The sequence below is a fragment of the Notothenia coriiceps genome, unplaced genomic scaffold (genome assembly GCF_000735185.1).
Source record: "Notothenia coriiceps isolate Sejong01 unplaced genomic scaffold, NC01 NC01_scaffold00016831, whole genome shotgun sequence".
NCBI lineage: Eukaryota > Metazoa > Chordata > Actinopteri > Perciformes > Nototheniidae > Notothenia > Notothenia coriiceps.
In genome coordinates, this window is record NW_011349532.1 from 10,413 (window position 1) to 25,340 (window position 14,928).

Sequence of the window (14,928 nt, forward strand, 5' to 3'; positions counted from 1 at the left end):
TCTCACACACACACACACACACACACACACACACACACAGAGACACACACGCTAACTACTCTGAAGGACTGTACTTGCCAACACTTGATGAAGCTATCCTTTGCTATGACATTGATGGAGGTCTAACTCTGCAGAAGAGGGCTGTATTGTGCAGTTTCTGCAGTGGGAGAGACGATTCTCCCCTACGGAATAATGTGGAAGCAAAAACCTGTCAGTCAACATGCTCTCAACACCGTGTAGAGGACAAAGTGTTGACCTTTTCTGTCATTTCTTCTGCCAAAATATGTATTAATTTCATGAAAGGTTTCCAAAAATGGTGGCCATAAAACAAAATGCATTTGAATGCGCTAAAATCTGTCCAGGGGCCTCATTTATAAAGCCTTGCGTAGGATTCACGTGGGAAGGTTTGCCTACGTAGGACAAAGCAAATTAATACGCAGAGACATTTTCCTATTCATAAAACACTACGTACCAGCGTAGGACTTGCACATCCTATGCCGGTTTCCCTTGAGTGCCACACTGATGCGTCATAAAAAAAGTAAACTTCTTCCGGTTCCTTCGACAAAAACCAATGCAATTTCAATCGATAGAATCATAAATCTATTGATCATAAATCTATCGATTAGATTTATGATTAGAAAATTATAAAAGTAGGGTAGACATGTGGATATTATCCGGCTGAACAAAACGTGATCTGTCTCTTCAATTTGTGTCAATCACAGACCTTATTTCGAGCTATTTTCCCAAATCCGATGGAGAAATTGCATCGGTTTTTGTCGAAGGAACCGGAAGTGGTAAAATGCTAACTTACTTCCGGGTTTTAGGACCCGTCACTGTGGCACTCTATGGAGCTGAAATACTGAGAGGTAACATTATTCAACAGTTCACAATTCCACTGGGGTTGTGTTTGTTTCTACCTCATGAATTTAGTCAAATTGTAATGCTACTTTTAGCTCTGGTTTGGTCTCCACCAACTCCTGAGAAACAAAAGTTACTCTTTAGCTGCTAATTGCTCCGCTTTCTCAACCAGTCAATGATCTTGATTGGCAATGTTGTCATTCAACCCAATGTCCTGGACAAAACAATCTGAATTCAAGGGCTACTCACTTGCTTTTTAATCCAATCTCACTGCATTTATAAGTGGATTGAGCTTACTCAGAGAAAGACCAAGTAGGGTATCTTTGATGTGCTTAGAGTTACACTGGACTGCAGGTCACATTATGATAACAACATCAGCTGATGAACACCATGACATGTGCAAGAAATAGTACTGCACCATTGGGTTTATAAACTGTGTGTGCGTGTGTGTGTGTGTGTGTGTGTGTGTGTGTGTGTGTGTGTGTGTGTGCGTGTGCGTGTGCGTGTGTGTGTGTGTGTGTGTTGAGGTAGTCTTAAGCCTACTGCAATTGGTAGTGGATAGAACTATGTCTGTGTACGGTGTGTGTTTGTGTGTCTCATGCAGTATTAATATAATATAGTCTAGCAGCAGATAACCTATCACTCACCTAATCTCCTTTCCCGTGAAACAACACCACGCAGGCTTACTGACTGCAATGTTTGCAATAATTCACACACAATCTCTATACATCAAGTGCAGTAGTCCCAGTCGTGCTCTTACACACACTTACACACAAACACACACCATGTCCTCAGGTCTTATCTCCACTTTGTCAAAAGATGTGTTCACTCATCTCTCCCTCTCTTCCAGTTCATTCTCCTTCTTGACCTTCATCTCCTCCTCCTCCTCCTCCTCCTTCTCCTCCTCCTCCTCCTCCTCCTCCTCTGTCTCTCCAGCTTGACTTGCATCATTGGATCAATATATGGCTTGGCATAATAAATCAGCTGCGAAACTAAATAAAATATTTAATGTCCTTGCAGGCCTTTTTTGTTTAAGGCTTTTCTTAAACTTCTGAAAGCAGTCATTCATATAATATAAAGCAATCTGCTGTGTCCCGTATGAAACCAGAATTGATTAGGTCACATCACTTCCATCCATGCCTTTTCCTTCTGTATTTTTCAACCTAACCCACAATCTAATGCTAAACTTAAAGGGGCTCTATTATGCTTTTTGGGGTTTTTCCCTTTCCTGTGTTACATAGGTTTTTGTGCATGTAAATGGTCTTCAAAGGCTAAAATCCATCATAAATTCCCTCCAAAGTGGGTTTCTCTCCCACACCAACCAACCTGCCTAAAAAACCTCCACTGTAATCCTTTGTTTACTTCCGTAACATAGTGACATCACTACGTAATACTCAAGTTTCTATTGGCTATAGCTCCAACACATTGTACATGTTAAGGGGTGGGATATAATTAAGTTGTTGATCAATCACAACAGTGCCGGCCAGCCAACCAATCAGAGCAGACTGGGATCTGGTTTCAGACAGAGGGTGAAAAGAGGTGACAAATAGAGACCTTTTTGAACATTAAAGCATGTAAACAGGACACAGTAGTGGCACAAATCAAATTAAACCAGAACATGTGCACAATAGGGCTCCTTCCCTGTGAAGACGTTTATTTTAGAAAAAGACTGAATGCACTGACAACAATGAAGAGACTCCACCAATACGTTGCATATATCCATACCCGCATATTAATCAGCTGAAACATTTTTTAAATATTTAAGATCACATGCAAAAGAGAAGAAGTTGTTGGAAATGAACATCTTTTATATCAGGCTCTCTCGAACAATGCACATTAAATATGTATAAAAAGGAAATTACACTTGTAAAAATTTCAAATAAGAAAAACGATAATGTAAGACATTAAGTAGGAAAGTGCAGTAATCCGAAAGAGGTTTTAAGTCATTTTATAAAATAGTTGCCCTAACAAACTTAGTCCACCTAATAACACTGACAAGTTGTGTTTCATCCTCTCGGTATGTGCTTATAATATTCCAACACCCACATTTAAAGCCGCTTTAATCAATATTTTAATACAAACAATAGACAAAATGACTATGTGTAATGTGAAAGGGGGTTTCTTGCTAACTCAGCAGTTCCCTTCAGTCCACCGCTGTGGTTTTAGTGCCTGCACATTTATAGCTGTCAGCATTCTCGTTAGCAGGCAGCTGTTTCATCATTAAACGGTGCTCTGAACCCCCTGTACGCCACATTAAATATTACAATGTGGAATGAAATGTAAGAGTTTGGAATACAATTCTGGAGACTATTTGTATAATAATTCAAACCACCTGTACATGTATATATATATATATCTCAATAGCCTATCAATCATTGGAGATGCATCACTTAAGGAACAGGCTATCATTGAACCATCTAGGGATTTTCATGAACCTTGATCACAATGTGATTATCCACTCATTTTCATATTGTAATTATGAAAGTAGTGGACTACAAATACTTTGTTACTGTACTTAAGTACATTTTTCTGGTATCAGTACTTTACTCCACTACTTATTTTTCTGACGACTTTTTATTTTTACTTCTTACATTTTTTAACAGAAATACCTGTACTTTCTGCTTCTTACATTTCTAAAACAGGTTTGTTACTTTAGTTTTAATCTACGTTTGGTGGTGTGATCATTATTATTTAGAGTCAGTTGCGTGCCTATTGATTTGAACACGATCCGTGTATCCATCATTTCCTGGTCTTCTCTAACGCAGCGTCCACACGGCAGCGTGCGTTGAAGCTTTCCGGCGGGCGTGTCTGAAGCTCGACCAACAACCAATCACATGAATCTCCCGCCCCGGACACACAAGCACGCGGTTTGATTGGCAAGAGCTTGTACTGGCATATGATTTGATTGGCTGACGCTTCCGTCGAAGCTTGAAAAGTTGAACATTTCTCAACTTTTGAAGCGAGCAACGCGGGCAACGCAGGAAAAGCGAAGCGACGGAAGCACAATGCAGTTCGGCAAAGCGTGACGTCACCCCATTGAAAGTGAATGGGAAGCTGCGTTGAAGCTTCAACGCACGCCGCCTTGTGGACTGGCCATAAAGAAGACGGACCAATGAGAACTTTGTCATTTTGACGTTGTTCAGCATGGAAACATTCATTAGCTAACAATTACATTATTGTTCTATTAATATAAAGGGAGGTCAGGTACTGTTTAAAACAGTTGGTAGTTATGGGTACTTTTTACTTAAGTACATTTTGAAGCCCATACTTCTTTACTTTTAATTGAGTAAAGAAGTTTAGTAAGTACTTCTACTTTTACCAGAGTATTTTTAAACACGAGTATCTGTACTTTTACTTGAGTAAAGGATGTGTGTACTTTTGCCATCTCTGCTAAGGGGTAGCAGCGGGGGATGGGAGAGCACTTACTGTAGCCAGCTCATCAAACTTCCCGAAGAGTTCGTTGAGCAGCTTGACCAGTTCCTGAGCAGTACACTGAGAAGCCAAGCTGGTGAAACCCACGATGTCTGCAAACAGGATGCTGTCAGAAGGAAGAGAAAGAAGGGTTATACTCTTATGTGAAGAGCTCTATATCTCCTGACAGCTGATGTCCTCATGTGCTCCAGGAAGGAAACTACTCTATTCTTCTCTCTTTTCTGACAACAAAATACCAACAGGTCCCACCGAAGCAGAGAAATTAACTAATGGCGATCAAAAGAGAAGCAAGAGTAATCCAATCCCTGATAAGTGGAATCGTCTTCTCTGCCAAGCACTAAATCAATTACAGATCTGAATTGCCTGCTGCTGTAGTGGGGGGAGGAAGGTGATGAAAGCTACTTAGCCCCTCATTAATTTGCTCAGATGGCAACCTAACAAGGTGTTATGGATCTTATTGACTTTCAGTCTGAAATAAAAAATAAATAAATCACTGTTCCCAGTGGAGTAACGCATCAGGGATAAAGCCGTGTGCAGAGCGGGGTAGGATTTGTTGATACTGACACCACAACAATTAATTGTACTGATCTGAACAACTGTTTAAATGATCAAATACTTTTAACTCAATGCCCATCTACGAGCCTTCTCCACAGATATTATCTGCATCTCAAAGCCTCTTTTAGCAGATGGAGACACCACAGTTGGTATTTCCATGACAACAGAGCAAACACTATCAAGTTTGTGAGATGCAATTGAAAGTCTGGAACAAGCTTAGTAGAATACATAAGGAAGGTTTTAGCCACCACTTTGGTTTAGAATGAAATATTTTAACAAAATACGGAAATCTACAGCTTCACAATTGTGTTATTTGAAGAGTTTGATTATTTTGTACATATATATAGACCCCCACTGTTGTGTCTCGTCAAATGTGTTAGTTATGTTTATTATGTCTGTAATTTCATGTTTTTTCACGTCTGGTCATGTCTCGTTTTCCATTTCTTGTTTTATTTTGTACTTACCTCTTGTCTTTAATTTCAGGCCCTGTTACTTCCTCCCCCTGTGTTTTTTTCCCCACCATCATCAGCATCTGCCCCGCCCCTGATTGTTTCCACCTGTTCCCACTCACCTCATGTTTAAATAGTCCTGTCTCTCCCCTGTCCTGTGTCAGTTCGTCTTGTTTGTTTCCCCGAATGGTCGTGCCAAGCCTCAGCTCAGAAAGGATCGCTTTCACTCATGTCAGGTTTTGTTTTGTTGTTAATTTTGTTGGTTTAAGTTTTTCTTAATTTCTCTTTTTGTTATGCTTAGTTTTTTCCTCCTTGTGAGCGCCTTTAGTTTATTCCAGTACCTACTCTGTTAAAAGGTATTTTCCGGATCTTTGGAATCAAAAATACATTTTGTTACATTCAAGACTTTGTCTCTGGGTCGTGCATTTGGGTTCATCCGTTTGTATCGAGGTCGGGACACCCACTTTGGTAACTTTTCATCTAGTGGCAAGTCAACAATTTATGACCAAATACCAGCCAAAATTACACGCTAAACTAAAATGCTAATACCACACACTCCAGCGTCCACGGTCAAGAATAACCTTTAACATTGATTTGTATTATTGTTTTTGTATCTTCCTCCAAAACTGTTAATACTTGGCTATCATTAGGAACAAAAGCATTGTCTGGGCCAACAATGAATTGTTTTCAGCCATCCCCTCCAATGACAACACAGTTTTGTTTTTGCTCCTGACGGACAAGAGTCATAATTCCCACGGGCCATTAGAGGTGTTTCTTAGGTGTTTACGTCGCATATTGGAAGTATTTGAACACATTGAGAGAGCAGTCCCAACAACAGCAGGAACTCTTCGATCAAAGTGTAGGTTAACAAGATGTATCTCAGAGTTTTTTGCCCACTTTTACATGTTTCAATAATAAGAGTTAGGGAATCATTTTGGTGGATGCTATACAAGTACTGAGATTGGTTACCCAGCAGTGTGAAAAAGGAACGGCATCGTGAGTGAGTTGCCATCTCTTTTCTTTCTGCACGGTATAGTTGCTCAGCAGCCAGATGTATGCAAAGCCGGGATCACGACTGCTGCTCGACAGAACAAGCTCTGTTTTGTGATTTGTCTTTGAATGGCGGTGTTCTGCAGGTCGTGCTGCTGTGTGGTCGGCGAGGAGAAGAAGAGGGATAAGAGGGCAGAAGGGTGGTGGTGGTGGTAAGGGCTTGGAGGGGGAGAGCAGACCGGTGACGAAGCTAAATAGTTATGTGATCAAACGTTCTAAGGGCCACTTCAAAGGGGGGCCAGATCGGTGGGGATGTCACGCCCCTCCTCTGCAAAATAAAGCTTTTTTTTCCTATCCCCATGTGCTCACGGGGGCATGTGGGTGTTTGTAGCGGCTCCCTGGAGACAGGAGCTCGCTGGGTGCAGAAGCATGATGTTTGGGCGAGTGCCAGCGCAGCAGCAAGGCTGGCGAGCGGGCGGCGATGTTCCCGAGCAGTGTGGGAGCCGAGCGGAGAGACAGACACAGGGAGAGTGGAGAGGATGGTCTCTTGAAAGGAGTGCTGTTGACATGCTACCTAGCCCTACAATCCCACACTCAGCAGCAGTGGTACAATTCTCCATGTCTCATCTCTGCCTCGTTGGATTGTAATCAGCTCAAAGTCAGGCCAGGTTCTCACGCTCTGTAATGTCGTTTTCATTGAAAGTGCAATAGAGGTTGCTCCTGGAAAGGCTGATCATTCAGGGATCAACCGATTAAAAAAAAAAAAAAATGTATTAATCATCTTTAGTGTATGACTTTAACATATCACCTGCTTAACAAGTTGTTTATTATAAAACAATTATATATATTTTTGCCATCAAAAGGTTTTAAATCCAAAGGAAATGTGTTTTAAATAACTTGTATCATAAGTCAGAAACAACGTAAAAGAGATTCAACTTAGAATAAGCAAAACTAGAACATGACTGATATCCCTCTTTCAAATAAATGACTGGCCAATCAGGAAAATATTATAATTAAGATAAGTCATGGATGTCAGGAAACAGGCAACAAAAAGTTTTCCAGAGCTCAAAGTCTTCTGAGTTTTATCCAAAACCAAAACTTTTTCAGATTGTAAGGCAATATAGAACAGAGAGGAGTCCTTGCATTTGAGATGATAAAAACAAGTGTTTGACATCATGACCACCAATGGCTTGTTATCGCCAGATGTATATTCTATAGTTGAGGCTACACACTGACAAAAAATACCTGCTGTGAGAGGGAACCAAAACAGGGAAGTTACATCAAAACAGCTAAACAACAATGTGCTGAAACTATAAAGCTCCATGAAGCCAATGGAAAACCTGACAGGATGTGATGAAATGTGTGGTCAAATGTCACCAATGCACTTCATAGTTGTAAAGTTGAAGTACTTTCATATAGCCTCAACGTTAAAAACAACAACTAGTAGGAGAATTTTGAGAAAATAGCTCCTTTAAGCTGTAACCGAGCCCCTAAAAACAGTCACTGCTTTACAGCATTTCCTATGCAGTCAAAAACCTCCAACAACACCAGAAATGGCTAATGAGGAGCTTTTCTAATTGGTGGTGGCAACAGCGCTCCGTCTTTCTCTCCTTAACCTTTAAGTACGGTAGTTAAATAGCGTCAGCCTTAATGGCTAACTCTAATTTCTCTTCTTCTATTCTTGACCCTGACGTCACAGGCAGGGACTCTTGGATCAAAACATTCCGCATAGCTCAGCGGTCCACAGTTGTCATGACACCCCCGTACCTGACATTGTCATGACGTTGGATGTAGATCTTGTGAAATATCCGCTCAGGCGGCTTCAGAAAGTCCTCCTTCATCTCCATAGCAACATTCCTGGGCAGTAGGCTCATCAGCAGACGCTCCTGAGGAGGGAAGGGTTAAACAGAAGAAGAAGAAGAAGAAGAAGAAGAAGAAGAGAGAACTTTAAACGGAAAGGACGTAAACGTACATATTGAATGTTTGTATTTATGCGGCATGAATACATGTGTTTTTTACACAAATGAAGTAATGAAGTATACTCCTTTGTCTGAAATAATGTTAAATGATTAATCATTCAACCAATGGTCAATTTGGTTGCATCAGTTGATTGTTTTTAAGCTTTTTTTTAAGCATAATTGCATTCGCCAAATCCAGCATCTCAACAGGAAGATTTTTAGATGTTCTTTGTTAAATAACATTTTAAACTTTATAACAGCTTGGACAAGTCCATAAATCAACTAAACCATATCATGGCAATTTCAATTCATCGAGGAATTTGGTCATGATCTCATGATATTGAATTTTCTTTGTATTTCCCATTTCTGATTGTTGGCAAATTAAAGACACTAACTCGTCATTGGGTATTTTTACACAATTTTCCAACATATTATGATTAACAAAGAAAATAAATAAGCTGATTCATCATTTAACATTAATTACATGCACAATTAAATGTATTTTAGTTTACAGACCTTGAACTCTCAGAACTCTATTGATGTGTTAACACTTTTATTTGACGATTAATAGACTAAACAATTAATCGATTCATCAATCGGTGAAAAATACAGTGAGAGAAAATCTCACAATTTCCTAGATCCCAATGTGATGTCTTCTGATTTTTTGTTTTGGTTGACCAACAGTGTGAAGCCAAAAAACGTTCCATTTACAGTTGTATAAAACGGGGACAAAAATTGAAAAAAAAAAAAAAACGTTGCCATCTTAGCCTTCTAGCTGTATACCTAAATGTGACGCTATAGTGTAGTTAAACTAAGTGGGAAATCTGAAAATTGGTGATTTTGGCAAACATAGTATGGTACAGTAAGGGTTAGGTACCCGAATGCATACTGTGGCCTGTAGCATTAAAACACGTCCATCAAGCGCTCTGATTTACACAACTTTATAAAAATCTACATGACGTCATTCTTATAGGGAAAACTGGAATATTCCCATCTATCAAACTCACACTGAAGTACATTTGGAATTTTAGTCTGAGGAGTAACTTAAGCGTTAATGGACAATCAAAATGAGTCCTTCCTGCACTTGTCTGAAGTAGTGACAAACCAGATCAGCATATTTGTTTCTGTGTGTGTGAATGGTCTCAGTTGCAGCAGCATTAAGTGCTCTTGAAACTCTCGCAGGATGTCAAACGGTTGTGAATGCACAATGAATCATCAGGCGGCTGAATAGCTGCTGAGAGGCAGGATATAAAAGCAGCCGTGCTCTCCGGTGTCTCCCTCCGACACTTTCAAATAACACGTCCATTCACACAACTGCTCCTCAGCCGTGAATGAAACAGTTACCGATAAAGGCTGTGTTTGTCCACATGTGCTTGTGCTTTACCTAAACACGTGTGTGTGTGTGTGTCAGGTCATATTAGTTTCAAGGTGTGGTTGTTTAATACAAAAAATATAATCGCTTTATTAATGTCATCCTTTCCTCCTCTTTGACTGCGTTATAATTCCCATTTCTCCTGTCTGTCCCAGGCTTAATTCACTGTTTGCTCTGTTTGACTCTGCCTCTCCTCATAGTGGTTATTTATTAATGAGCTCACTTTCTCTCTCATTAAAAATGAACATTCCTTGTCTTCGAGCTTTACAACAGAGGGGAATTCCCATCAAAAGATATTTGAAAAACTGAACTGAGGCTATCTAGTTTGTTTGGACAAAGTGTAAAAGGAAAGCTTACTATTTTTCTTCAGGCTTACTGACAAGACAACAGTAACACAGACAATTTAACATGTAACATTTATTTAGTCAATTAAAACCAAAGTTTAAAAAGGTAGATATCAATGAAAACAAACAAAGAGAAGAATGTGTGCAATGGTTTTAGGATGAACTTGTGACATGGAGACTTACTACTGTTAGTGATATACTAAATATGTGGATAAGAATCTAATTGATATTTATGAACTGTATATATTGTGAATTTTTTGGGGGGGGTTTAAGTTGAAATGATAATGTTAAGTTTTGGTGTGGTATGTTTAAGCATTACATTTATTTTTAAACTTTAAACAGTCTCAGCCGTTTGACAAGAATTTCTTTATTCAATGTTCACTTGCTAGTTTTTGTGCCTGATTTACGGTCTTCAGCAGTTTTCTCAGTTGTTGTGACGATATAAAAACAGGAGGCCGTATTCATGACTACAAAAACGATGAAAGATTTGAAGAAAGAAGACGAGTCAGTAAAGTTCCACACTGAGTTTAGATTTTTTTGGGCAAATTATACTTTTAGTTCAAAAAAAAAGTGTCTGAATCATAACTCTCCTCGCTTAAAGTGAAAGACAGAAAAATGACATCACTATATTGCCAGAAAACCTTCAGTAACAGGAATGGCTGTTCGGTTGAGAGTGACCTTTGACCTTTCCATAATCCTTGACCAATAGTTTTGGAAATCACTCGAAAAAGGTCATAAGTAGACCTTAAATTGGGAATTCTTTCTTTCTTCCAAGCTCAATTGTGAACTTAGATGGTTGAATGTTATGACAACACAACACAGCAGTGCTAAGAACGAAGCCATAACGTACACTAAACTGTCTCCAGCAGAGGAAATGAAGACTGCGATGTGGTTTTGAAAATGTTAAGAAGCCTAGTGGTGGGGTTGTGTTGTTGCAGTCAAATTGGCCAACTTATTGTATCGTTAGCACTTATTAGAGATGTCACTGTCCGAGCAATGTATCAAGCATTTGGAACATGAACGTGAATAAGATGAAACTACGCCTTTCCTCTGCGCTGAGATTACTATTGAACTGAGAAGTAAATTCACCACCCAGACATTCAACGCATAGCCCTCACATGCAGGAATCAATAACACCTATGGATCTGGCTCAAAGCACAATCCCAAGCAAACACCCGACAATAACCAGAGACCTGAAATTCAAATCTGAGAGGTTTTTTGGGCTGTTACCTGGCTGTTGATACGTCCCAATAAGGGGTCTGTGTGTGTTTCACTCACCCAGATAAACTGTGACCTTTATTGGAGTGGGGAGGCCATGAAAGCAATCTGCTTGTGTAATTACCTGTCAAAAGGGAGCCTGTTACTGCTGGGGGAAACACAGCATATCATCATTCAATCTACAAAGCGCAGGTGGGAAGTGTGTGCTCGCCAGTGTTGTGTATAACGAAGGTGAGGCGTGTTTCAGAGGCATATTACACACATGGGGCACTCTCCATGTGGTGTGGGTGTGTTCATAAGAAAGTGTTTTGTGTTTAAGTTGCCCTATTGTTGCTTTATTAAGTCGCTCCGTGAGTGTGTGTGGTGTGTATGCGAGTGTGTGTATGTGTGTGCGTGTGTATGCGTGGGTGTGTGTGTATGCGAGTGTGTGTATGCGTGTGTGTGGGTGTGTATGTGTGTGTATGCGTGTGTGTGTGTGTGTGTGTGTGTGTGTGTGTGTGTGTACGCGCAGAGGGGGTGGAAAGTGTAGCGCTGTTGCATGTGCCACAGTAATTGTTCTTTCCTTAAATAGCTGCTGTCATAGTAACTGTGTGCCTGTGGGCAGGTTGTTAGAATACATTGACACCTGAAACCTTTGAAAAAAATAACTTTGATGAACATAAGGGTTTAAGAGGTGTGGATGCATCACATCTCACTCTTTTTTTTATGTATCTGTGCTTTTTTGGTTGTTTTGTGCAAATTCACCTGCTTTTCGTTCTCATCCTCCAGCCGCAGCCTCTCCTCGATGCAGTTGCGGGCTTGCAGGAAGACTTTCCTCTGGGTGCGTTCGGTGAGAATCCTCACAAACACCCCCGACAAGTTGACGCTGGTGAAGAGCACCGCGTTGGCCACCAGCTGCACACAAACGAGAACAGACATGCCACACAAAGCTGTCAGCATCTGCATACTGCATGTGAGCCTGAGGGAACACACATGTCCATATGTGCATTTCTGTATGCAGTCATACATCCTGGCTGGATTAGACCTCACAATCCTGATTAATCCATAGGATGGATTAAATGGCAGACATCCAGGCCCGTAACATTGATTACAACATCACTCATACTATAGGAGTGACTTAAAGAACAAAAGCCACACAGTGGAATGGCTGGCAGATAAAGCACATTCATGATTAATGATCAAAGACTACTGATCGTCACAAACAGTTCATTTGGAGGAGGAACTATGGAGCCACTCTGTGTCATTGATTCCTCAAGGGTCAGAGGTGAAAGATCGAAGAAGAAACCCTCTCACCCGAACCAGCAAGATGGATGACATACAACAAAATACCACTTCACTCTAGTTGATTGATATGGAAAAACAATGTTTGGGCTACTAAAAGTTTATTTTTTAAGCTTCAAATGTACTATTTAAAAAGGATTAATGTTCTCGGGTTGAACTATCCAATGGAATCTGTAGAGTAAATAGACATAGCTTGTCATATGCCAAAAATAGTTGTGGACTACTCTATTATTGGACCAGAAATCTGGAGATGTTATATAACTTTGATACTTTCCACTTGAATTATCACTTTTACCTACAATTTCTGGCTCAGGGACCAGCACTGAGTTGTGTATGTGGATCTGAATGATCCTGTGTCAGCACTGGCAGCTGGACAGCTCCTCGCCTGCTTCATTAGTGAAAAGTGAAACTTTATGCTGCTTTCAATTGTACACCTGTGTTTGTGTTAACCCACGCCAGGACGCCCCCGCTACTCGAGGGAACACCGGGATCCACTGCCATAAGCATACTGTTTCTTGGCACAACTTCACATTCATACTTGGAATGCCCAGGCTGAGCGCTTAAAGTTGCTCAAGGGTACTTGGACTGCACCTTTTGACTGGAAATGGGAGTGAAGTATAGCTTTAAGCTCAACAGAGTTGGGGCGTAAGTGAAGGGCTTCAGGCTGGTTGCAGGTGTTCACTTACGAGTCTCCACAGCTTCTGTTTCCTCCCGGGTGAACGAGGTGGTCGCGATCACAATGAAAGTGAGGACGTCGCCAGGCATCACCCCGAAACAGCACCGCGAGCAGGCGTCCGCACCGGCAGCAGCACGTAAGCCACGAGGTTACGAGCATGAGCTGCCACACGCTTGCTCAGGGGCAGAGGCGGATCAGCAGCTCCGACGTTGCCAGCGCCAGCGGGAGGGGCAGCAGAGGCAGCGGCAAAAGGTGAAGCTGAAGAGAGCGCCAGCTTCGCGATCTTGCTGCGCTGCGTCACCTGCAGGTACTTGACGTTGGTGACGATGAACAGCGACAGGAAGACCACGCAGTGCACCGGGTACGAGCCTTTGGGACCAAGGTGAAGGGCGCGGGGCTGGAGAGAGCAGCTCCACCAGGGACAGCGACGACGCAGCCACGATGAGCACCGCCAGCCCCTTGAGTGGCGGTCTGGCTCCAGCTTCCAGGGTTTGTAGTTCTGGAAGAGCGCCCTCCAGTCCTGCTGTTGAAACTCGTCTCGCAGGCGACGGCGCCAGGCGTGCGCGCCGCGGGCAGTGAACCTTCCTCGCCGCCGGGTCTTGGCACTTCTTCAACTGGCATGCCCTCCTTGTTCCGGCCATTTCATGAAGCGGGGATTTTGCCGCACGAGCCCGCTCAACTTTTCGGTTCCTTGTCCTCCTCCGCTCCGGGAATCGAACCGGCCACCCCTCTCCAGTTCATGCGTCCTGGATGTCCGCGAGGGTAAGTCCTTCGGCTGTCAGAGGAGGGGGAGAGGGTGGCAGTGGGGAGACAGCAGAGCACCGGTTCGCGCCACTATCCACGGGTTTGACGATTGTGGTGTTGTCGTCAGGAAAGTAGCCCGACCAATGTGCAGCACGCGCCTCTCTCCCTCTCTCTCTCCATCTCTCTCTCTCTCCTCTCTTCTCATCTCACATCTCCTTCTCTGTCTTCTCTTCTCTGTCTTCTCTCTCTGTCTCTCTCTCCCTCTCTCTCTCTCTCTCTCTCTCTCTCTCTCTCTACCTCTCTCCCTCTCTCCCTCTCTCTCTCCCTCTCTCTCTTTCCCTCCCTTTATCTTGGACCACCCGCGGTGCCTCACGCCGGGTTACGGGTGATCCTGCCGCATCGTTTGTGTATGATCAAAACCAAAACAGCTCACCACGAGGCTCGGCGAAGAGTCCTCCCAAAATAAATAAAATAATTGACAATACCTTCCCCGGTTTACTTTCTCCCCCTCTTCCTCTCCCCTCTGAGACGCGCAGCTCACACGCAAACACACTAAGCCTACAGTAAATATGAAATACTCCCTTGTGCCCTTCTCCTGCTTTAATTTGCCTTAGTGAAATGTCAGTGGTTATGTGAAGACAGCAGCAAAACAGCACTGGTGATTTCCCCTCACTGTGTCTGCAGTCAGAGCTGAAGTAGTTCCCGGCTAAAAATAGCCCAGCTGCACCGGTGGATGGTCCAATATAGCAACAATTTGGTCTTTCCCGCATCTCTACCCCTCATATATTGTATTGCACTCAAGTGCTCAATTCGAGGAGAGGATTTACAGAAAAAAAACACTCTTACCCTATTAACTGTGAAAATGTAAGAATGATGACTTGCATCTTAAAATGTGATGCACCATTGTTATAAATGAGGGCATGCTTTGTGCACATTTGCATATTTTGTGCATGCTTTTTTGGATATTGTGTGCATGTCTTTGTGTTATGCTGTAGGTGTGGCTTTAAGTTTACATTAAAACACCCACAAGGATGAATCTGGTTGCAGAAAT

General features: G+C 42.1%; 1 pseudogene; it reads right to left on the reverse strand.

Annotated features, from left to right (window-relative positions):
- The window catches only part of LOC104949860 (adenylate cyclase type 1-like), a 24,287-nt pseudogene extending 10,293 nt beyond the window's left edge, over nucleotides 1-13,994 (reverse strand).
- Nucleotides 13,995-14,928: the final 934 nt, after the last annotated feature.